This window comes from Nomascus leucogenys, chromosome 16 (assembly GCF_006542625.1).
Source record: "Nomascus leucogenys isolate Asia chromosome 16, Asia_NLE_v1, whole genome shotgun sequence".
NCBI classification, from domain to species: Eukaryota; Metazoa; Chordata; class Mammalia; order Primates; family Hylobatidae; genus Nomascus; species Nomascus leucogenys.
The window spans coordinates 93,386,514-93,410,988 of NC_044396.1; the positions used below are offsets into that span (position 1 = coordinate 93,386,514).

Here is a 24,475-nt window from a genome sequence, read left to right on the forward strand (position 1 = left end):
TGTCGCTCTTTCACTTAGGCTGGGGTGCGGTGGGTTGATCAGGGCTTACTCTAGCCTTTAACTCTTAGGCTCAGGTGATCCTCCCACCTCAACCTCCAAGCTGGGACTATAGCAGCACGCCACCATGCCTGGCTAATTTTTTATTTTTTGTAGAGATAAGGTCCCACTATGTTACCTAGGCTGGTCTTGAACTCCTGGGCTCAAGTGATACTCCCGCCTCAGCCTCCCAAAGTGCTGGGATTACAGTGTGAGTCACTGTGCCTGGCCTGAAGCTAAACGTTTAAAAAATAAGAATTAAAATGCAGCCACAGTGAAATGGGAAGGGGCTGCTTTTACAGGTGCTGAACTTTCTGGCAATAGAAGCATTTAATGGGAGGTCCCCTTTTTCCTAGGACCTCAAAGCTGGAGCACCAGGGATGTTGCCTTGACCTTCCCATGTGTGGATCTCTGCTTGAACACACCAAGTACAGGACACCCTGTTTAGTGGCTAAACGTGGGAATCGCACCAGCTTTACTCCCAACTTGCTGGGCAATCTTTGGGAGTTGCTGACCTTCTCTGTGTCTCATCAGCAAAACAGGGAGAACACCAGCTCTCCCAACATGGGCTGAGGACTAAATGAGCTGATGAGCCCAGATTTGAACACGGATCTGCAAGGTTCTGTCCTCTGAGCCATCCTCACCCCTGCCCTTAAGGACCAGGGGCCTCTGGACACCGTCAGCTTGCCCACCTGTCCAGGATTTGCACCGCACCTGCTCTGTGCCAAATGCTGGGCACTGGGGACAAACCAGGTGAGGTGTGGACCATGACCTGTGTTGTCACTGATTGGGGGACTTTCTGGCAGAGTGGACAGTGTAGTGGGCTGAGAGACAGGATGGCCAGTGGAGGCTGAGCTCTCAGAGGCGGCAGCAGCTGATGGGGACCACGCAATGGGAAGGACGGAGGCCCTGGGATAGTCTGGGGTGAACTTCCAGGCAGAAGCAACAGCAGGTGCAAAGGCCCTTAGCTAGGAAGGAAACTTTGGGTTGGGGGAATAGCTTGCAGGCGCTCTGAGAGAGGTTGGCAGCCAGGTGGCAGGGAGGCAGTCCGGTCAGGTGGTCTTGGGACAGTTTAGGGTCTCTGGCCTTCACCAGTGAGGTGCTGCCTGGAGGCTTCTGCAGAGGAAGGCGGCTCTCACTTCCATCTTCCTGGGGCCCCTCTGGCTGCTGAGGGTGGATGGGTGGAAGAGCATCTTTCAGGGAAGTGGAGGCAGGGCTGGAGCAGTTGAACATCTGACTGGGCCGAGGGTCCAGGGACTGGCATGGAACAGGGCTGGGTGGGTGAGGCCCCCTGGCAGACCCCAGCTTGCCTCTGTTTCCCTCTGTACTGGGGCCTCCTGCGTGAACCAGCACTGGTTTTTCCAGTAACTGGAGCCACAAGCCTCCCTAGGAAGGGCTGACCCATAACAGGACGTCCTCAAGGTCCCCAAGAGCTAGAGGCTGAGATGCCGCCCTCCCCTGGGCGGGCCTCGCAGCCTGGAGGCACGGGGTGGTGCAGCTCACTTGGGCAGGCCCGATCCACAGGCCTCCCCGCTCTACTGAGCACCGCGTGTCCCGTGGGCTCCCTACCCGTCCTGATAACACGGGGGTCCGGGGGCCTCGAAGCCGGTCTGACCCCAAGTACCCGGGCCGGGTGACTGCTGTCTTGTCGCCCCAGCCCATCCCCTCAGCCAGCCCACCTGGCGGCACGGGACCCAGCGCCAGTAGTCGACTTAGAGGGAAACTGAGAACTCCAGAAGTTTCGTGAACTCCCTGGCCTCGTCCGCATCCCGCCTTCTGCCTCCTCACTCTGGCTTCAAAACTGCCCCTCCGACGCCCGCCTGCCCCAGGCCGACCTGACCTAGGCGCCCGCCAGGCACAGGAGCCAAGGTCAGCCTCCGAGGACGCCCGCGCGGCCACAGCCGCCTCCTCCCAGCCCAGGAACGGCCTCGGGGGGCGGCGGGCGCGCGGCCGCGGCGTGGGGAGCGCTCCCATTGGGCCGTGCCCCCACGTGACCCAGCGGCTCCGGCGCGCGCCCTAAGGCTGTGGAGCCGCGGCCGCGCCTGTGCGCGAGGGCGCGCGCGTCCCGAGCCCTCCACCCGTGGTGCCGGCGCCGCCTGGACCGCCAGGTCAGTCTCCTCCGCGCCCGCTCGGGGCGGGGGCGCGCGGCGCTTTGTGGAGGCGCGTGGGGGGCCGTCCGCGCGCGAGCCCGCCGCCCGCTCCGGGCACGGCTTCGGGGCCGCGCAGCCGGGAGGGCCGCCGCCTTCCCCCCTGCCCGCGCGTCCCGGGACCCTGCGCCTGGCTGCCGATCCGGCGGGAACGTGGGCCTGGAGGCTGCCACGTGCCGGGGCCGAGCCTTGGGAGGCCGCTGTTTCCCCAGGCGAGCCACAGGACACCCATGGCTGGAAGGGAGTGACCCGCTCCCGTTTCTGGGTGCGCGGGAGACCTCCTACCCTGAGTTCATCCTGCCCAGGGTCCTGCCCAGGATCTGGCTCTGCCCCCATTCACGGCTCAGTTTCCTGAGCTGCACAGTTTGGGGGGCTGGAACCCCACAGCCTTCCGTGCCTCCAGGGCAGGTCGTACATGTCAGTGGAGGTCACGGGGAAGCAGAGCGTCAGGTCTCAGGCCGGGTGGAGTCCGCCTCAGACCATACTAGTGTTGGGACTCGGGCGGCGCCTCAGCCCTCCAAGCACACCCCGGTAGAATCAGGTCAGCAGCCTTGATCCACGTGCCTCAGGAATTAAACGGGTGACTCCTGACACGCCCCTGGGCAGCTGGTGGCCCAGGGGTGGGGTGGTGGCATGCTTAGCTCCAAGTGGGCAGAGCAGTTTCACCCTGCCGGTTCCCGGAGGGAAGCCCTTTATGAGGGAGGCTTCCCTGGCCCTCTCTGATAGCGGCTCCAAGGGCAGCGTGAGGTCCAGGCTAGCTGGTCACAGCGTGTGCCCGGGCACCCTCAGCCAAGGCAGAAAGGCACGTGCTGCACCCCCCCCTCTGCCTGCGGGCTCTGGGGTGTGCCCCGCACACGATGGTGGGTGTTGGGCATTCACCTAGTCTGTGGACCCTGGGGGCCCTGCTCCCAGGATGGAGCAGTGTCCTCGGCTGCAGACCAGAGGAGGTCACTGAACACAGGGTGCCTGTGACCTTGCACCGACAGAAGCCTCCTGGCAGCCCTGTGCAGAGCCGTGCTTCACAGAGTTCCTGCAGTCCTCCCAAGAAGTTCGTTAACCCCATTTCTTAGATGAGGAGACTGAGGCCCAGAAAGGTGGAGCTGGTGCAGCCCCTAGCCTGCAGGGCTAAGCAGAGCCTTGTTGTTCCCATCTGCAACGGGGGCATTGGAGCTGCTGTAAATGGGGGGCCCCAAGCCTGTCACCTGAGTGGAATTAGGCATTGGGGGTCTCCCCATCACCACGCCGGCCCCCCTCACTGTGGTTACTAAGGAGGAGAAGCTGCCCTGTGTAGGAATTCCTGGGCTGTTTCCAAATAGCCCCGCTAGGAAGTTTGTCACCCCTCAACACCCCCAATGGGTTCGCCAAGCACTTACTCTGTGCCAGGCCCAATGCTGGACCTGGAGATGGGGCATGGCTGGCTGGCTGAGTGGGGTAGGTTTTGGACAGGCCCCCACAGGCAGTTGGCGTGATGGGGGAAAATGCAGGCGGGGATGAGATGCAGCCTCCAGGTAGTTTCCCCAGCTGCCTGCTCCTCTCTGCCTTTGCCCCCCTCCCAGAAGCCTGCACTGACCTCTGGAGTAAGGCTGGGGGCCTCAGCTGGTCCCCTCTCTGTCCCAAGTACCAGCCCAGGACATGGTGAGGGTGGCTGGCTGATGCAGTCAGGCACTGGACATGGGAGGCAGGAGGAAGGCCGGGTGGGTGGGCTTCTTTCTCAGACAAGTGGGCAGTTTGGATGGTGATGAGGTGTTGGAGTCACCATGGGTGGCTGGGCTCAAAAATGACATGAGGGCACGCTTAACAGATGCTTAACCAAATCCTGAATTGGCATTGGCCAATTTCTGTGGTGTAACTACTCCCAAGCTACACAGACGTGACTTTACTGGCTGAGGACTTGGGCAGAGGTGCACACAGTCAGCCTGAGAGGGGGGCATAAGCTGGTGTGAGCCCTCCTGCTCTCCGCCAGGGTGGGCAGAGTGTCCACTGGTGCCCAATGCCTATGCACGTGACCTGCTTAGGGACTTACATCCAGATGGCAGTGATACAGCTTGGGGAGGCCTTTCCCTGATTGGCAGGTCCTGGCGAAAGGGTGAGTTAAGTGGAAAGGGTACCAGGCTGGTGTCCAGGTGGCATTTGGCCAGAGGGGCTGAGCTGGGAGCTCTTGGGCCTGGGGCTGGCAGACAGTGATTTTTTGCCCCCCAAGACCTTGGGCTTGCCTTGTTCCATGAAGGTCCCAAACCTGACCAAAGGCTGTAACCAGATGGTCACTGTCCCAGACCACCCCAGGGCGCTTTCTCACCTCAAGAGCACCGCTTCTCCCCACCTCCACCCTGGCCACCCTTGCTGTCACCTACTCCCTCTGGTCCCTGGCACCCCTCCCTGCCCGCAGTGGTGTTTCCTAGCAAGTGCAGCAGCCCGAGGCTGGGCTAGAGGCAGGAGGGCCCGGCTTCCCAGTGTCTTGCTGGATACTAGGCTTCTTGCTCCTCCATTTCCATACCTGTAAAATGGGAGCAATGACAGGTCTTCCTGGCAGGACAGTGGTGAGGCTTGGTCACATGGGTGAACATGTGTGAGGTAAAAAAGACTTCCCGTCCCTCCTTCTGACCTCGACCGGCTCGCAGGACCCATAGGCAGGGACCTGGGCAAGGTCCGAGGGCCGATGAGCCCTGCCCTCTCTGCACAGTTCAGAGTTGGGTGGGAGTGGCCGTGGGCTGCAGGAGGAGGCACTGCACTTCGCACAGTTAGGTGGTCGGGTTGGCATTGCCGCTGCCTGACTTCGGCGCCCCGCGAGTGGGGTGTGTGCGGTTGGGGGCGGCCCAGGGTGTGCCCCACACCTGTCAATCGAGTAGGCCAGCCTCCCTGGAGTGGGGGGGCCTCCCCGAGGTGGGACGGGGACAGGGACGGGTGCTTCCTTCCACCCAAGAGCCTGAGCAGAGGGTGGAGGGTCCTGGCAGCCACCTACAGCAGCTGAGAGCTGCGCTCTTTAGCCGAGCGGGATCAGGGCTACGTGGACACAGCCTGTGCCAGTGTGGGTGGGGCACGAGCTGTGGGTTCCGATAGCCCAGAAGGAGTTCACCTGGCAGAGGGGGTGCACGTGTCTCCCCTCCTTGGGGCGCCTCAGGTCAGCACCCTGAGAACCTCACTTATCCTTTGAGCTGCACCAAGGCTGTTGTAGAAAAGACAGTTCAGAAAATAAGGACAGGCTGTTCCTCCCAGCCGAGGGTGTGGCCCTAAGGACCCCTAGGTGGGGCATCGCTTCCCGCCAGGCTCGTGTCACTCAGTCTTGGGCTGCTTTGGTGGCAGCCTCCTGGTTTGGAAGCGGAACTGAGGGTCAGGGATGACCACATGGCTCAGGCCTCAGCTGGGGTCTTGAGAGTGGGCCCTCAGGTTTACCTTCCTCTTGGAGGGGAACTGGGGGCCATCGCCCAGTGCACACCTACTTCCCCTTAGGTGCGTGCGCCACCCCTCCCTCCTGCATCCCCCGTTCATCTACCCAGGGAAGGTGCGTGGGCCACCCCTCCCTCCTGCAGCCCCCGTTCATCTACCCGGGGGGGGGATGTCCCCTGGCTCCTCTCCTGGCGTCTTCCCTGGATGTGGGAGTGCTCCCGTGCCCCCCTGGGTCCTCTCCTGGTGTCTTCCCCAGATGTAGGGGTGCCCTCATGTCAGGGCTTATGCTTCTAGAAGGAGTGGAAATGCAGCACAGTCATTGCTGTTGCCTGCCAAGGGCTACCCTGGCTGGGGACAGATGGGGCTGCCTCCCCTCTCCCACCCTGTCCTGGCCACCTGCCCCTGCCAACCCTGCCACTGGCTCAGAGGAAGCAGGCCTAACCCGATGTGTAACCCCCACCCCTGCCATGACTGTAACCCCGTGCCATGTGAAGGTGGGGCTCCTTGGCAGTGCCTGGTGATTGCGGTACAGCCAGAACCGGCCCCATTATCTGGGCTGTGGGTGCCATCAGTCAGGACGGTGATGGACTCATACGTAGCACCTGATGCATTTTAACTCCCTTCATCCTAGAGGATTGAGACCTCTGGGGTAAGTGTTCATATTACTGTCCTGCGCTAGAGCCAGGGAAGGACCCTAGGGGAGAAGTGACGTGCCAGGGTCACTGCTGGGAGGAGAGCAGGAATTTGAACGCTGGCCATGCCTCCTTTTTGGGGAAAGGTCAGTAAACGGGCAGGGGAGGGTTCTGGTCATTTGGGTGGTGGTGCCAGTGGGGTGAGCAGCTCCAGGTCATCAGGTGGTATGGAATCTGGCCCCGGGCAGCCCGTCCAGCATTCCTCTCTCACCGAGCCCATAGCCTTGGAGCACCTACTGTGTGTGCCTGCTCTGGCCCACTGGGAACAGGACAGTCCCGAGCCCTGCCCCAAGGAGCTGGCGCTAAGTGGAGCAGCTGCACCACAGGCACACGGGGGACAAAGGGCACCTGCTGATGATTTGGCCTGGAAGAGATGAGGTGGGGATGGGGGCTACAGGGTGGGGAGGAGGTGGCCTCAGGAAGGGCTAGCTTGGCCACGCCAGCTTGGTCATGTCACCTTCTGAGCCTCAGTGTACCCTTCTCACGTGGGACAAGACCACGCATAACCCGATGGGCTGCGTGTGTGGAGCCGACAAGCTGACGTGCGGGTCCTGAGTGCACTGAGCCTGCTGGGGTTCCAGACATTGGATGAACGATCCAGGGAAGGAAACAGCCTGGGCTGTGCTCTCTGGGACCTGCCCTTGAGCCAGGTACTCCTATGGGAGGGTGGCTGGGCTGGCTGGGGGCCCGGAGCCCACAGCCTCTCCTCTCTTACTGTTTTCCCGGCCAGGGAGGAAGCCAGGCTGGAAGGCCCCAGAGGGCTCAGGGGGATGAACGCAGGTTGATCTGTTTGAATGTGGCTCTAGCCGCCTCCTCAGGGCCAGAGCGGCTCCTGGAGCAGGAGTGAGAGCTGTGTTACAGGCAGGGAAGCCGGGGCTCGGGGAAGGTGGTTGCCAGGGTGTGCAGAGCTGTGCCGACCCCATCCTCGTGGGTCCCTGTGACAGCAGGACAGTCCGTCTACCCATTGTACAATGAGAGGCTGATGCTCTGTCACTTCATGAGGTCACACAGGCTCCAGGCAGTGGGGGCTCTCTGAAGGAGGTCCCAGAGACCCGCATGGAGCCCCCTGGGTGGGCTGGAACTTCTTCCTGTAAGGCCTGTCCTGGGTTGAGGTTGGGTGGGAGAGGGCAGGAGTCCTGCTGGGAAGGGCCTCTGCCATGCCCAGCTCCTACCACAAGTACAGAACAATGACAGCTCTGCCACCTGGCTGCCCCACGATGGGCACATGCTCCCTGCTGGCCTCAGTTGGGAGTCCAGTGAGTCAGGAGGTGAAGGTGGGGTGCACGTCCCCTGCAGACCCTCACAAGGCAGGTGGTGGTGGGGGGTATTGGGCATGAGAACCCTGCCTTGGGGCCTGAGTGCCTCAGTGGCTGTGGAGCCTGGTTTCGACCTCTTTGGGACCAGTGTTCTTGTCTATAAAAGGCAGTGATCTTTCTGGATAATTCGGTGAGATTCTGTTATCCTTGCCCATCAGAGCTGGAAGGGAGTTGAACAAAATGTTTTGCAGAAATTGGACCTGAGTTGGGCATTGCTCCTCCTGCTGCCCCTGGTTCTGAGGGCTTGGCACCACTAGCCCGCTCTCTGTCCAGGGTCGGCCTGGCTCCTGCCTTTATTATGTGTGAGCCTTGCTGTGTGTGGCTCAGTCCTGGACGGGCCGAGACCTGGATGCAGGACCCTGGACAGTCAGCGCAGGCGGAGCAGGGAGGGAGGCGTCTGCCTGAGGCCTGCTTGGAGGTGCCCAGGCTGGAGCCCCTGGCCCTGGAAGATGTGGTCAGGGCCCAGTGGTGTTGGGATGGCCGAGAAGAGGGCCCCTGTGCCCTCCGCCTGGGGCTTGGCCTAGCCGGTGCTCAGGGTTTATTTGCTGGCTGAGAGGTGGAGTGGGCCAGTGGGGCCCAGGACCTGGGCCTCCTGCTAGGTGACCCTCAGAGGTGCGCGTAACATCCCTTGGAGTCTCTGCTCTGCACTTGCAAATAAGAGGCTGGACCCTTTGAGTGGTTATAAGTTGGGGAAGCACTCCCTTATTGCTTGGTTGTGTTTGAGGCACAGCCCGCAACTCCCAGAGATCCCAACAGCCCTGCAGGAGCCACGGTTACTGATGTGGGCAGATGGGCTTCTGGGAACCCCGCAGACTCAGCATACTAGGGTTCAAGTCCCTGACTCCCATCCTGGGGCATGGAGTGGCAGGAGCCAGGGAATGTTCTAGAGCGAGGTGGTGAGGTGGAGCAGGGCCTGCGAGGATCAGATTTCCCTGGGGTGGGGTCCCGGAAATGGGGCATCAAGGGGAAGGCTCTAGGAGGGTCTCGGGTCCATGGCTGAGGGTGGATGTGCTAGAACCGGACTCTGGAAGCTGAAGACCCCCGGATGAGGGTGCTCAGGACCTGGCTGGGGAGAGTCTTGCCTTGTTCTCCCCAGTGTCCGGGCCTGGGCTGCCCAGGGGACACTTCAGTTGATGATGTCATCGTCTAGGAGGCTCTTCTTTTGGACCTCAGTTTCCCCTTCTGCAGGACGGGCTGGACCCACTCTCAAGCTCTATCACCCCCCAGTCCCTCCGGGGAGCTGCAGGAGCTTGTTCCCACGGCCTCGTCCTCACCCGCCACAGAGACCTCGAAGCCAGGCCTGGCCCAGCTAGAGGAGGTGACGGGTGGCCCTGCCCTGTCCCTGTCCCCATCTCGGTCCCCTTCCCACGAGACCGGTGCTCCCGGCTGCTCTCCTGGCCCTGGGTCCCTCCTGTGACTCAGGCTTCCTGGAAGAGGCTTGGGAGGGCTCAGAGGATTCCCCGCCACCCCACCCAGGGTTTCTGCCCGCCTGCCTCAGGTCCCCGTCACCACCCCTGCTGCGACACGCGGTGTGCTTTACCTGCTCGTCCACTCCACCCTTGCCCCTAGAGTGGGTGCCTCTTACTCCTGGCACCCCCACTCTGGCATCTTCTACTGATGCCTGGAACGCTGGCCCCCTCCTCTGGCTCGCCTGGTCCTGGGGCCCCTGCCAAGGCAAACATCTTCTCCTTTAATCTCCCCGTCCTGGGTCAGCCGCAGAGGCCCTTCCTCCCGGGCTTTGCTTCCCTCTGGCCCGCTGCCCAGAGGCCCATCTGCTGGGAATTGCCGTGTGGAGCTCAGGGGGTCCCTGGGGGTGCCCGGGGCTCCCGGCTGCCCCTCCCCTCGGTGGCCTCCCTGTCCCCTCCGCATGGCCCTAGGGAGCTACAAGGCCTGGCCCTGGCTCTGCTGACTCTCCCTGCTCCTGCCCTTTCTGGGCCTCAGTTTTTGTGTCTGGAGAATGGGGAGCCTGGGGGAGACCCCGGCCCCCACAGCAGATGGGTGGGGATCAGGACAAAGGCCCTGCAGCTGAGCCCCAGCCACCTGAGCCAGGCTGCTTGCTTCTGAGTCGGTGACTGCAATGGATGGACCGGGCCCTGGTGGCATGCCCTTTACTCTCTTCCGGGCCTGTGATCTAGGGGAGGGCTGTCCATGGGTGCCTAAGTTTCCCTACCTGCTAGGTTGTGTTCTTGGGGCAGGCTGGGGACGTGCAATGGCAGCACTGCGGGACTCACAAGGAGCTCACATGGGGGAGAGGCGACATTTGAACAACGCTTCAAACACGTAGTTATTGTTTTGTCTTTTTTGAGATGGAGTCTCGCCCTGTTGTCCAGGCTGGAATACAGTGGCACCATCTCAGCTCACTGCAAACCTCCGCCTCCCAGGCACAAGCGATTCTCCTGACTCAGCCTCCTGAGTAGCTGGGACCACAGGCATGCGCCACTATGCCCAGCTATTTTTTGTAGAGATGGCATTTCACCATGTTAGCCGGGCTGCTTCTCCTGGACTCAAGTGATCCTCCTGCCCCAGCCTCCCAAAGTGCTGGGATTACAGTGTGAGCCTCTGCACCCGGCCCGCCACTGCGCCCGGCCCGCCTCTGCGCCCGGCCCGCCACTGCGCCCGGCCCGCCACTGCGCCCGGCCCGCCTCTGCGCCCGGCCCGCCTCTGCGCCCGGCCCGCCACTGCGCCCGGCCCGCCTCTGCGCCCGGCCCGCCACTGCGCCCGGCCCGCCTCTGCGCCCGGCCCGCCACTGCGCCCGGCCCGCCACTGCGCCCGGCCCGCCTCTGCGCCCGGCCCGCCACTGCGCCCGGCCCGCCTCTGCGCCCGGCCCACATCTGCGCCTTGCCCATCACTGCACCCGGCCCAAACATGTGGTTATTGTTTTAGTCACACGTTTGGTGATGTTCATTATAAAAATTCAAACAGCCTGGGAAATACACGGCTGCAGTAGCTCTGGGCTTCTGCTTCAGTTCACAAGAACCGGGCCGGCCTCGGGTGCTGTTCTGCAGTGTCACTTGAAATTTCCCTGGGTGTTGACTGGGGTCCTCTCCCGATGGCACCCTTGGACCCTGGTCTCTGGGTCTGGTCGGATGCTTGTTTATTAACCAGCCATCCCCCCACCCCCATGATGGGCTCTCCTATGTGAGGCCATGGACAGCCAGGATGTGCGTCTCGGCACTGGGGTGAGTCTTTCTTGGCCCACTGGCAGAACCCTGGGTCAGATGGGAGGGTTGTTGGTGCCCGGCTGTGTGTCCTGCCAGCCCCTTCATCTCTATCCTGGCTGCTGTGTAGCTTCTGCCTCCTCGTACCTCTTGGGGGGCTGCCCGGGCCCACACTGGCCCCATGGGGATGGCAGTAGGCAGAGAGGGGCGGTCCTGACCCCAGAGAGATCCATGGGTGAGTAGGACTTGTAGGAGATGGCAGTTCCCTTCCTGGAGCATGTGTCCCCAAGATTTAGAGATCATGGTGGGGCAGGAAGCAGGTAATCAGGGTGGGCTTTTGGGAGGAGATAGCATCACAGTATGGAAGGAGTCATGCACGAGGCAGCAGGAAGGGGCAAGCTGGGTGAGGACAGGCTCCTCCTGGGGACCCAGGGCCTGATGGAACGGCATCACTCTTAATGGCAGCATCGTGAGCCTTTTCTGGGCCAGCAGCCGGAGCTCACCCGGGGCACATCCTTAAACCTCAGGGTCCCCTGGTGGCAGCTGCCATGGTCGTCCTGTTTCCTAGGGAGGGAAGCTGGTGTCTGAGGCTGGCACTCTGCTAGGTAGCACAGTTGGGGAGTGGCAGTGCTGGGACGGAAGACAGACGAGCTGGCACCTGCACATCTGCACGTCCTGTCATTGTGGTAACCTCTAGCCAGGCAGCTCATCTGCTCCTTTGCAGATGAGGCCAGAGAGACGGGAGTCTCCGGTGTGGAGGGGAGGGCACTGGGTTTGATGGGCTGGCCCTGGGGTAACTTGCCTGCCTGTGCTTCAGTGTCCCCCTCTGTAAACAGGGTGTGATGTCCCCCCGGCTATGTCGGAGGCTCCGAGAGGGCAGTGGGTCCGTCTCAGCAGATGCTCTGCTGACGGATGCTGCTGGCTGGCCCCTGCTCCCACCCTCCCCTCCTTTGGTGGCCTCCCCGGGCCGGGCTGTTCCCACGGCTGCCCAGCCACAGGAAGCCATCTGGAGGCCTTGTTTACCCCTCCCCCTGGCCTCCCTGGCAGGAAGTCACCGGAAGGGCCGTCCCGAGGGGCCCCGGGCCTGTGAGGACAGCCATCAGCTCAGAGGTCTGTGCCGTGGAGTCCCAGGATAGCATGCGGGGGCAGGGAGCTCAGAGAACAGCAGGTGGAGCGGGGCTCCAGGGCACTAGGACACATGGGCCTAACCATTTACCGAGCGTATCCATCTGTCCATCCACACAGTCACCTCCCCCTCCCCCACTGCGGCCCCAGCAGGGCCCAGTCCCATGAAGCTCACAGTCTCGAGGCACGGACGAGGCCACTCCAGCTTCAGCCCAGGGTGGCCTGCGTGATGTCAGGGCCATTCCTCCAGCTCCCGGGATCCCACACCTCCCCTGGTATCACACAAGCCACCTTGGGTCAGGACTGGAGGAGGAGACCTGGGCAGCAGCTGAGGTGTCCAGGAGAAGGGAGTTGGGGAGAGGGGTGCCAGCAGAGGGTGAAGCCTCTGGAAACATTGGAGGCCACCCTTGGTGACGGGTCTGAGGCTGCAAGGTGTGGGTGGGGCAGGTGAAGGGAGAGGTGGGCAGGTGCAGCCGGCAGGGGCTGAGGGCATGGATCGACCAGTCGGGGTGCTTGTGGCCCTGCAGAACCCCTCTCTCCACCACCTCCTCCAGCCCTCTGGCGCCCTGCTCAGGGCTCCCCCAGATATCCCTGTAGGTCTGGACCCTCCTGGAGTGGGCTCAGGGGCCTGGGTTTCCACTCCACAGGATGGGTCCAGCTGCCCCGGCATTTGTGGCAGCCCCAGTGCCCACTGACAGGCTTGAGTGTAGCTGGCTAGGCCCAGGGCCTTTCCCACGGACACTGCCAGCAGGGACTGCCTGGCCCTAGGGGGATCTTTGACCTCCGTGGGGCCTTGTGCCCTGTGTTCTTGGCGGCCTCGCGCCTGTCCTGGCCTCCTGCCTTCAGGAGTCGGGTGGGGTGGGGAGGCTGAGGATTGGCCCTTCTGCCTCTGGCTACCCCTCTTCCCTTCCCCCATACCTCCTGCTCCCCTTTTTCCTCACTTTCCCCTCCCCCTCCCCCTCCTGCTTCCGCTTTCTCATCCCTTTAGAAGGTGCCTACTCATGATCTTCTTGGGTAAAGCCCTCCCTGAGAGTGTGTTGGGGTTTCGGGCCTGGCAGGCGTCCTCAGTCTCCCCGAAGAGGAAGTGAGCGTGGGAACTGGAGCTTTGGCGGATCCAGGTGCCTGCGGCCAGCCTGGGGGCTTGTTCGTTGGGGGCCTGGCCAGCGGGCCATTCCAGAGAAGGAATAGATGTCTCAGGAGGGTCCCTGGTTGGTCCCAAGCACCTCCTGTGTGCACCAGGGCCGCTGTTCTTCCGTCTAGCCTCCCAGCAGCCCTGGGGTGTGGGTGCCCCTGATTCAGAGGGAGTGACAGGACTTAGGGTTAGCCACCTCCCTACGTCAGACAGGCAGAGCCCTGGGCCAACCCCAGGATGAGCCCCGTCAGCCTCTCTTTCCTGACTCATTTGAGATAGTAAGTGAAAGAGGGCATGCAACCAGTACGCAGCCCCAGAGGAAAGGCTGCAGCGGCCTCGCGTGGGGCCAAGGAGGCTGGGTACCGTGTGTGCGGTGGCATTGCCCTCCCTGGTGTTGCCGATGCTGCTGAGATGGGAGAATGTTGTGGGATTCTGGGGGAGGCTCTGGTCTGAGAGTCCCGAGCGTGGAGAGACGGCCTGGCTGGGCCCCGGCTGGCCACAGGCGCACCCCAGACTTCCTGGGCATGGCGTACAGTACGTCCTCACATCACATCATCCATAAGTTCTTGGAAGCTGCGACTTTAAGCAAAATGATGCCAGTTTTAAGTGAAAATTGGTTTAAGGAAATTAGTGTTCCCATAAGTTGATAGATATAGATAAGAGTTAAGTTCCTACCAGGTATTTCTGGTCACAAAAACGTCACCAGGCTTCCAATGAAGACCCCAAACACTTCTAATATTAAACACTGAAGTAAGTGTGAGCTACACATACATGTAAGAAAAGTGACTTAAACAGGGAAGAGAATTGCTTCCCCAGCTTTCCGTGGGTCAGTGAGTGGCGGCAGAACACACACCTCACAGCGACCATGGGCGGGAGCTCCTCCTGCCACCACGCACTTCAAAATCAAACCATCACAGACGTGGCGGCGCCCTGTATTGCCCTGCATTCGTCTGACTATGTCTATTTGATGAATTTTTATTTTGCAATAATTTTTATTCATTCATTCATTCATTTTGCAACCCACTAATTCCAGTTCAGGGTCACGAGTGGCTGAGCCTGTCTCAGCAGCTCCAGGCACAAGGTGGGACCCGACCCTGCCCAGGACACCATCCCCTCGAGGCGCACACTCACATGCACAGCCACACCCACTCAGCCAGGGCCATGGCGACACGCCTGTTCACCAGATGTGCACAGCATTGGGGTATGGGGGAGCCGGAGGACAGGGAGAAAACCCACACTAGGCTGGGCGCAGTGGCTCACGCTTGTAATCCCAGCACTTTGGGAGGCCGAGGCGGGCGGATCACGAGGTCAGGAGATCGAGACCACAGTGAAACCCCGTCTCTACTAAAAATATAAAAAAAAAAAAATTAGCCGGGCGTGGTGGCGGGCACCTGTAGTCCCAGCTACTCGGCTGAGGCAGGAGAATGGCGTGAACCCGGGAGGCGGAGCTTGCAGTGAGCCAAGATCGCGCCACTGCACTCCAGCCTGGGTGACGGAGCAAGACTCCGTCTCAAAAAAAAAAAAAAAAAAAAAAAAAAAAAAAAGCCACACAGACCTGGGGGAGCTCGTGCATACGCCACGCAATGGCCCTGAAAGGGAAGTGATTTTTTTCTCATCAGCGTTATCAGAAAACCACGTTGAAAGCAACAGTGTTATTTGAGGAACTGCTGTACTTGACGGATGGTGCAGGACAAGATGGGCTCTCTTCGGGGCCTCTGCGCCTCTCCCCCTTTCAGGGGGTTGGGGTAGAAACTGGATCAAGGATATGGGATTCTCATGGGGTTGGAGGGTCCATTGGGGCAGGGCCCCCCAGCAGCTGAGGGCCTCTCTCTCCCTGTCCTGGGGTCCTGGGGTCTCTGGCCCCCATGAGTCCAGCTCTGATTGCTCTGCCAAGTTTGCTGTCATGCCAGGAACTGAGCCTTTCTCCTCGTGAGCTCTCTTGGACCCACAGTATATATTCAGCAGGTGCCCAGTAAGTGTGGGCTGGTGAATGGGCCTCCAGGGAGGTGGATTTGGATGGACAGAATGGACGGGTCCTTGGGAGGTGGTACTGAGTCAGCAGAGGCTTGGGGGCAGAGCATCTCTGCGGAGGCAGGGGCTCCATCCTCAAGGACCCCCTGAGGGCCTCCAGGAGGAGGCAGCCACAGGGTGGGTGGGGAAGTAGGAGCGGCAGCTCTGAGTGAGCTTGTCCCAGCTCTGAGCTCCCTCCCGCACCTCCCTGTCTCCACTGTGGGGGCCACACAGCCTTTACATGTAAAGGGCATGGAGCAGCTCCTGGCACTCAGGCCGCCAGTACCACCAACTGGCAGCACTCACTGGGCACTGACTGTCTACATTGCCAGGAGTGTTCAAGAAGTAACTTAAACTGCCAGAAATCCTCATCCCAAGGCGTTAACCGACACCTGCTTTGGGCCTGACCCTGTGCCTGATCCTGGGGACCTGACATGGGTCAGTCAACACTCCCTGTCTGCTGCCGACAGTCCATGACAGGGATAGACAAGTCACGAACAGGGCTGCAGGGGCTGACCCAGGAATGAGCAGGACCTCTCTGGCACTGTTTAGGGCTTTGGCCCCCTGGTGAGGGAGCAGTGAGGCTGTGGGGACCCAGGTCCCTTGGGCCTTGCATTCCTGGCTCCTGATCCTGTGGGCCCCATGCAGAAGTGGCCCCCAGTTCTTTCTGGGTGCTTGGCATGTCCTGTCTTCCTTGGGGGCTCCCCAGGCAATTTTGGCTGGACACCCAGCAGACGCTCCTTCCCCAGGCCCCCCAACGTCCGAGTCCCTGAGGTTGGAGCCAGTTTTCCCCAAGACCACCCAAGCAGTGACTTTGGGTCCACCCACGGTTGCCCTGGTCACTGTGTTGCTGGGAGTGCTTGGGTGAGAAGGAATGGCTGCTGGCAGGTCCTCCTTTCTCCATCCTCAGCATCCTCATCCATCACGGGGATGCTTGTCTCTGCCTTACTCCCACTCACAGGACAGTTGAATGTGTTCACACATCCACTGAGCCAGCACCTGCTGTGTACGGTGCCCATTGAGAACCAGGGAGCCGAGGGTGGAGCTGTGGCCGGGCTCTTGTCCTGTGTGGGGAGAGAGGGTGACAAGCTTTGCCAGAAGGGGGACAGACGATCCCTACTGTGTGTGGGGGACAGAGGACAGGTCTTGGTGGCTAGCAGGAGGAACAGGAGGATGTTGAACCTGAGATCCGAGTGGTAAGAAGGGGCCAGCACTGGATGATGTGGGGACACAGCATGCTCCTGGCCTCCAGCACAGCCAGGGCTCGGAGGCAGGACTGTGCTTGGCAAGTTGCAGGAACAGCTGGGAGGCAGGTGAGGCTGTGGCAGATGAGGAGAGGGGAGTGGTAGGAGGTCAGAGGGCAGGGAGCAGCTCGTGTGGGGCCTTTAGGGCAATAAGGATTTTCGGCTTTCCTGAGTGACGTGGGCACCACTGGGGGCTTTGAGCAGAGGGGGCTATGATCTGACTTAGGTCGAGGAGAGTGGTGGGGGCAGTGGTGGGGATAGCCAGGATGCCAGGTGGGTATCCCAGATTCTTGGTGACCCTCGGTAGTCCCTCTGGGCGGTGGCTTGAGGCATCTGGGCTCAGGTGTCACCATTTCACTTGTCAGCCACCCACGGCTGCTTTCCTGCCCCGTCTGCGGATTCCGGGGACTTTCCACTTCCTCATCTTGCACTTGATTCTGTGATGTGCCTGGACTGGGGATTGTGGAGGCCTGTCCATGCCCTGAAGCACTTCTGAGAAGCCAGGGAGCAGTTCCCTGGGGTTTCCCCTGGGAAGTCCTGCCGTCCTCTTTCTGCTGCCACCCAGAGCCTGCCCTTTCCGGACAGCAGTTCCCTGGGGTGTCCCCCTGGGAAGTCCTGCCCTCCTCTCTCCACTGCCTGCCGTCCTGCCTCTGGCCCTTGCTCAAGCCGCGCCCCCGTCTGGATGCCCACTTCTTCCACTCTGCTCTTTTGGATCAATTAGGCCAACTCTGGGGATGTGTGACCCCAGTGTTTGTGATCAAACGGGGCCCAGACTCATTGACATCCTGTGTGAACTACAGTTTTGGTAGAGGTGCAAGTGGATTCTGTGTGGCACAGAAGATGGTGAGTGGTGACGGCTGCATTGCCTGCACGCCACCAACAGCCCGCCTCTTCTTTCCATCTTAATCCATCTTGCCAGCTCTCAAGGGTTGTAGGCACTTTGCCCTGAATCCTCCTCTGAGCCGGCTTTGCCTCCTGCCGTTCCCACTGAGCGAATTAAATAAGTCTTTGCCCTGTGCCCACTGTATGTGCAAGGTCATGCAGGTTATGCTTTGAACTTCCAAAAATGTGCTCAGAAATCTTTCCTGTCCTCTAAGGCCCATCTCTGATGCCACCTTCACCTTCTGGATTCTCTCCAGGGGAGGGGGTCGGGCCCTTGGGGGGTACCCTTTGCCCTCTCTGCCGGGGATCCTGGAGAGTCCCTCCCCAACTCCTCTGGCCACTGGGACCTCTCTTCCACCCTGACCTGCCCAGGGTCCTCCTTCGGCAGCCTGGCACAGCCCAGACAGACCCTAGAAGGTGTGGATTCTGTCTGCCTGCCCTGTGTCCCCACAGTCCACATGCTGGCCTGGACTCTCAGGCCTCCCCACCTCCAGTCCCTCTCCTGCCCCCTCCATTCCTTCACACACGTGGGCACAAAGCTGGGGCTCCCGTAAGGGCGCATCTGGTAGGACCTCAACCCCCTGTACCCGATGGGGTCTTGGGAGAACAGAAGTTGGGGGTAATGGTTAAGGTGTAGCCCTCTTCCCAACCTTGCACAGCTCCCTGCTCAGTCCCTGAGAGTAAAATTCAGACAGACCTGGAAATGACCCAAATGTCCATCAGCTGGCGATAAACGAAATGTGGCAGGCCCATAGAGTAGAACAAGCCTGCCCAGCCTGCAGTGCGGCCCAGGACGGCTTTGAATGTGGCCCAACACACATTCATAAACTTTCTATTTTTTTTGTTGTTTTGAGATGGAGTCTCACTCTGTTGCCCAGGCTGGAGTGGAGTGGTGGGATCTTGGCTCACTGCAACCTCCACCTCCTGGGTTTAAGTGATTCTCCTGCTTCAGCCTCCCAAGTAGATGGGATTACAGGTGCCCGCCACCACACCCAGCTAATTTTTGTATTTTTAGTAGAGATGGGGTTTTGCCATGTTGGCCGGCCAGGCTGGTTTCAAACTCCTGACCTCGGCCGGGCGCGGTGGCTCATGCCTGTAATCCCAACACTTTGGGAGGCCGAGGCGGGCGGATCACAAGGTCAGGAGATCGAGACCATCCTGGCTAACACAGTGAAACCCCGTCTCTACTAAAAATACAAAAAATTAGCTGGGCAAGATGGCGGGCGCCTGTAGTCCCAGCTACTTGGGAGGCTGAGGCAGGAGAATGGCGTGAACCCCGGGGGGCGGAGCCTGCAGTGAGCCGAGATCGCGCCACTGCACCCCAGCCTGGGCGACAGCGAGACTCTGTCTCAAAAAAAAAAAAAAAAAAAACTCCTGACCTCAAGTGATCCACCTGCCTCAGCCTCCCAAAGTGGTAAGATTACAGGCGTGAGCCACCGCGCCTGGCCAAATTCGTAAACTTTCTTAAAACATTATGAGGTTTTTTGTTGTTGTTGTTCATCAGCCATCATTAGCATTAGCGTATTTTATGTGTGGTCCTAGACAATTCTTCCAGCATGGCCCAGGTAAGCCAAGACATTGCACACTCCTGCAGTAGAATATAGGCGGCCAACAGGTGGAGCGGGCACAGACTCAGGCTGCGCCGTGGCTGAGCCTTTAGAACGCCAGGAGAAGCGAAAGGAACCAGGCGCAGAAGCCAGGTGGTGTGTGAGGCCATTCACAGCAAATGTCCTGAACAGCCAAGTCCACAGAGACAGAAAGCAGACTTGTGGCTGCCAGGGGCTGGGGGAGGAGGGGGGAGTGACTGCCAGGGGCTGGGGGAGGAGGGGCAGAGTGACTGCCAGGGGCTGGGGGAGGAGGGGTGGAGTGACTGCTGGTGGGAGGAGGTGATGGAAGTGTTCTGGAATTAGTGGTGATGATTACACAGCACTGTGAATATATTAAAAACACTGAAGGTTACACTTTCAGATGGCTAAAATGACTGGGCCTGGTGGCTCACGCCTGTAATCCCAGCACTTTGGGAGGCCGAGGTGGGCGGATCACCTGAGGTCAGGAGTTTGGGACCAGCCTGGCCAACATAGCGAAACCCTGTCTCTACTAAAAATACAAAAATTAGCCGGTTGTGGTCGTGGGCGCCTGTAATTCCAGCTACTCGGGAGGCTGAGGCAGAATTGCTTGAACCGGGGGGCGGAGGTTGCAGTGAGCTGAGATCGTGCCACTGCACTCCAGCCTGGGTAACAGAGCGAGACTCCGTCTAAAAAATAAAAATAAAAAAAAGACTAAAATGGTGGATTTCATGTGTTATGAATTTTATCTCAAAAAATAAATTAGGATAGCACCCCCGCCTACACAGGCTCTGTCCTGAGCAGCTCTCAGAAGTCCGTAAAATAGGGTGAAACTGTCATTGCCCTGCCCCCGGGTTCCCAGTGCTGTGGGGACGTCACCAGCTGCTGGGGAACAGAGGGATGCTGGCACCCACCCAGGGCTCAGAGCAGGGCAGGAGCTTGGTGTGAGCTAGAGACTAGAGTGAGAAGGCCCTTCCCTGGCCCTCACAGAGTGCCTTGCCACTGGGGAGTCGAGTGAAGGCACAGACAAGGCTGTGAGGTACCCACACTGCCGTGTAGCAGCACCACGCCCTGATGTGGATAACCTGTTTTCTTTGCTCATCTGGGTGGACTGCTGGGGCATTTGATTCTGGAGGGTGGGGTTCCAGTCTGCATGGTTCCCTGGGGATCCCTGGCCCCAACATGAAGGCAGTATGGCCTGAGGGCCTCTCAGTCCCCAAGGTGCTGACCCGCCACTGCCTTCCTGCTAGGGAAGGCCTGGGAGCTGCAGCATCCAACAGGCCCGTGTGAATGGCCTGTCCGCAGCAGTGCCAGACAGGGCAAAGTTCCTGGCCCGGGGCTGTCTCTGAGCCCTGGAGCTGGCAGGGTAGGGACCAGCTCCTGTGAGCTCCCTCCACCCCCAGATCCACCCTTCAGGTCCAGGGCTATTTGGTGGCAGCTCCTGGTGGGCAGGGGGATGGGAGGGATGGGAGTCTCCATCCGTGGACCCGGCACCCAGTCTGCCTGCAGGCCTGGTGATTGTGGCCCGACTTCCTGCCCACCCCTTCTGGGCACCATGGTGATGCCCAGAGCCCCTGAGGGGCTGTGCAGAGAGGGCATAAGATGGCACAGGGCTCCACATAGCCCCTAGGCTGGCAGGATGTGTTCTGAGCTGAGGTCCTCTGGAAAGTGCCTGTGGGTTTCTGGCCCCTCCCTGGGGTGTTCCCCACCTGCCTGCTGAGTCTTCAGATGCCTGGGAGAGCAGGTCTCCCTTAGGGCCGCTGGTTCTGATGGTTCCCCTCCTTCTCTCCTGGGAGCTGGGCAGGTGCTCAAAGCAGGCAGTGTGGGCTGCCGAGCGTGCCCAGCTCCCAGGATGCACCATGTGACCCAGGCCCCCTCCTGCCCTACTTGAGCTGGCGAGGGGCCGTGGCTGGGTGCCCAGCGGTGCCTGCCGGGGCCCACTCCCTGGGGCAGTGCCTGCCTGCCACCCACCTGGGCTGGGCATCCAGTCTGGCCTTGGCTGTTGTCATGGCAGCCAATGCTTGCAGCCGGGAGCTAAACTTGCTACCCTCAAGCCACTGTCACCACGGCTGTGACGAACATGGGGACATACAGGCTGGGTCAGGGAGGTGACCAGGCCTGGCTCTGCCCAGCCCCTGCTGTGGACGGTCACTGTGGTCACGGCCCACATGGTCTGCCTGCCATCCCCTCATGCCATGGCCTGGGCTGTCTGAGGTTCCATGTCATGGATGAGGCCCCAGGATCACAGAAGTGCCCACAGCCACACAGACGGGCAGGAGTCCGGAGGCCCCGGCCCCCAGGCTCCCAGCCAGACTGGGGGAATGGGGCTGGCCCAATCTGGAGTTGCCAAGCTGGGGTTCTGTGAGGTACCATTGTTGCTAGTGCCTGGTTTCTAAAACATTCCAGAAATGCCCTGCTGGCCACCTGCCTGGCTCTGAGGTCCCCACATCTGTGGAGGAACAGGGGCTTTAAGAAGCCCTGCGGGGAAGAAGCCCCATCCGCCCAGGTTCCCCTGAGGGTTCTGAGGCACCTGCTGGGAACTGTGGTCTTCTTGGGGCGCTCGGTGTCCTCACAGCCCCTGTGGGTACCTGGCACAGTGCCAGTGTTCCAGGGACTCAGGCGAGGCCTCTTGGAAAGGGTAATGTCCCTCCGATCCCAGGAGAACACCAAGGGCAGGTCCATGAAGGACAGCCTTCCAGCGAACCTATCCTACAGATGAGCACGCTGAGGCACAGCAAGGTTGAGGGATGTGCCCATCACACAGCTCACAATGGGGAGCCAGGAGAGGAACCAGGTCACACAGCCCTGTGTGAGGACAGTGGCCATGGGCTGAGCAATGGCCAGGCCTCGGGGGTGGAAAGGAGCTGTCCCCTCCCCTGGACCCCAGAGAAGCCACCTGCTTTGGCTTTGAGCTGAGCTTTGAGCCGGGGTCACCGGCTGAGTCTCGCACCCTCTCTGAGCCTCAGGTTCCCCATTTGTCAGATGGGGAAGGCCAAGACCCAGGGTAGATGGAGCCTGAGCCAGTGCTGGCAGCACTGCCGTTGTGGGCTGGCGAGGCGTGGGGCACCTCTGTGTGTATGGGGTGGACTTGTGTGTGCCCAGTGGCCTCCCTGCCACAAACCACCCTCCTCCTGTATGCCAGGGTCACAGGAGCTGAAGACAGTGGCCGAGACCCGCTTTTTCTGCCCCCTCTTGATTGTTTCAGGGACCAGGGCTTGGCATGTGGTGCTGGCCTGTAAAAGCCAGCGGTGTGACTATGAAACTAATCCACTCGTACCACTGCACGTGCTTTTTGGGAGGGAGATGGCTCAGAGAGGAAAGGCCTTCAGCACTGGTCCCCCCAGCAGGATCTAGGCACCATGGGGAACCTGCGGGCCCCTCCAGCCCCTCCACCGTGTGTCCTGGGGGTAGCCCTATCCCGCTGGGCCTCGGTGGCGCCATGTGCACTGGCTCCGGGGGTGCCAGGCTGCGTCTCACCATCGGGCCAGCCCAGAAATAGCTGTGACCTTCCGCAGCCAGCTTGGCAGCGTTTGGGGCCCAGAGGCCTACGTGCATGCCGGCTGAGTCCCCTCACCGTGCGGGGCTGGCTATTTTGGACGTGGCCTCCCGAGGCCAGGTCAGAGCTCTTTCCCGCGGCTCCTCAGGCCCCTCTGACGTGTGTCCACTAGAGCCTTGGCCAGTGGCCCTGGCTAGCTCCATGATCTCGATCCCCCTTCCTGTCCCCCTGACCCCACATGGCCTGGCCGCATGCCTGTGCCCTGGGTGGCACAGAGGAGGGGATCCCAGGGACTGAGCACAGGGTGACCGCGCCTGCTGGGGTGCTGACATGGAGTGTCGGGCTTGGCTGTTTTAAGAAGAAAATGCAGAGAAAGTGCCCACCGTAGGTAGGCCCTGAATCCTGTCTCAGCCTCTCAGAGCTCTCGCTGACTGCACAGCCTGAGCCTCAGTTTACTCATCCATAAAATGGGGTGATGGGCGCCTTCCAGGACTGCTCTGAGGACAGACATGGGCATTGCCTGTGCTGAGGGCACCATGCAAGGCCACTACACAGAGGGGTTCTTGGGCCTTCTCCGCCTTCCACGGGACTGGACACTGGGTTCAGGGAGGGGCGTCGTGGGGTATATGGGGGTGGTGCGCTGGGCAGTGGCTGAGCGTGGGCTCTTCCTTTTCTGTGACACAGCAAAGGTGTACATGCCTGCTGCCCTGCCCAGGGTGTCTGGGTATGGTGGAAGTGGCCCCAAAGTCCAGCCACCCTCAGGGACCATAAGCTTCCTGGACACCCTGCTGACAGGGTCCCACTGTGGAGGAATAGGCCAGCCCAGCTCCCCACCTCCCAAGTGAGCACGGGTGGCTGGGTGGGCGTGAGGGATCGGTTCCCCTGCTAGAGGGCAGAACTCCCGTTTCCGTGAAGGTGCTGGGTGGGGTGTGACTCTGCTCCTGGGTTTGGGGTCAGGCATGCCAGGAACAGCAAGCGGGGGCTGCCTGCCTGCCTAGTGCTGGCTGCATGCTCATGGCCCTCAGGTCCCTGTCCCCTGGATGGTCCAGGGGTCCCGAGGGGGAGCCATGGCCTCTTCTCCGTGGAGAGGGCCTGTGGGCCCAAGGCCTGGCTCCACCCAGGCAGGCACATGGAATTCAGCCAAACTCTGGATCCTTTCTGCAGAGCAGGCTTAGCTTGAGCCCTCCCACAGCGAGTGCACCCACTGCCCACCCTGCCCTCTCAGCCTCTGGGACAACTCCGTGGGCACTGCCAGGGGCAGTTCCTGTGTGTTCTCATCTGGTGATGGGTTCATAATTCCCATGTTATGCGGGTGACTAACAAGTTCTCAGAGCTCAGGAGAGGGGCCCAGATGCACACAGCATGCACGGGAGGGTTTCGCAGTTCCCAGGGGGCACCTGGGGTGGAGGCTCAGCCAGGCCCAGTGGGCTCGGGGCTGGCCTCATGCCCTTCCCCCGATGTGGACCACTTTGGGGCCTCTGGCTGATGCTGGTGGGTGAGGACCTTCCTGGGCAGCCTCCTCCGGCCAGCAGGAGGGACCATCAGGCCATGCAGACCCTCGGAGAGCTTGGGGGTCGGTTCCTGCCCTGGAGTCAGCTGTGTCTGCTGAGGGTCCAGTGGTGTGTGGCACAGAAGGGGTAGGGGCTGTGCCTGGTGTGCCAGGGAGGCCCTGAGCTCTCCGGGAGGCCAGATCAGGGGCCTCCTCTGGGCCTGCTGGGGGCCTCTGCATTCTTGGCAGGGCCTCAGGGACTGGGGTGGGGAGAGGCTCCTTCTCAGAGGCCATGAGCTCCGAATGAAACTCCATGCCTTCCGGGACACCATGCCCACTTCTGGGTACTGGCCTTTAGGGGCCTTGGATGTGGGTGGCATGGCGCTGGCTAAATGGGGCCCAGGAGGAAGGCAGCAGGACCGTGGGCATGCGGGCCTAATGCCAGGGCCAGGGCAGGCTTCATGCTGGCTTCTTTCTGTCTAGAATCCTGGAGCCACACAATTTCCGACCCAACACTCCGTACTCCAGAGTGATTGGCTCTTAATGGAAGCTGCTGCTGGCAGGTGTGTTATAACAGAGCTCTGGGGTGGGAGGCTGGGGGCAGGGAGGGTTAGGGCCGTCAGAACACGGCTCCCTCCTCCTGCCCAGGGCAAGGCGGGAACACGTGTGTGCATGTGAGTGGGGCACCTGGTCTGGGTGTGGCCTGGGAACCTGCATGTTGCAGAAGCCATGGTTTTGGAAACACTCAGGAGTCCAGCTGCATCTGTTCCAAGATGGGTCACGGTTGCTGCAGGGAGGG

General features: G+C 60.8%; 1 protein-coding gene across 2 annotated transcripts in view; it reads left to right on the forward strand.

Annotated features, from left to right (window-relative positions):
• Positions 1-2,059: 2,059 nt before the first annotated feature.
• Positions 2,060-24,475, forward strand: part of PTP4A3 (protein tyrosine phosphatase 4A3) — a 46,633-nt gene continuing 24,217 nt past the window's right edge. For both annotated transcript variants that reach the window (XM_030795108.1, XM_030795110.1), the window contains exon 1: positions 2,060-2,144. The gene's annotated coding sequence lies outside the window, so the exon portion shown is untranslated. The remainder of the gene's footprint in view (positions 2,145-24,475) is intronic.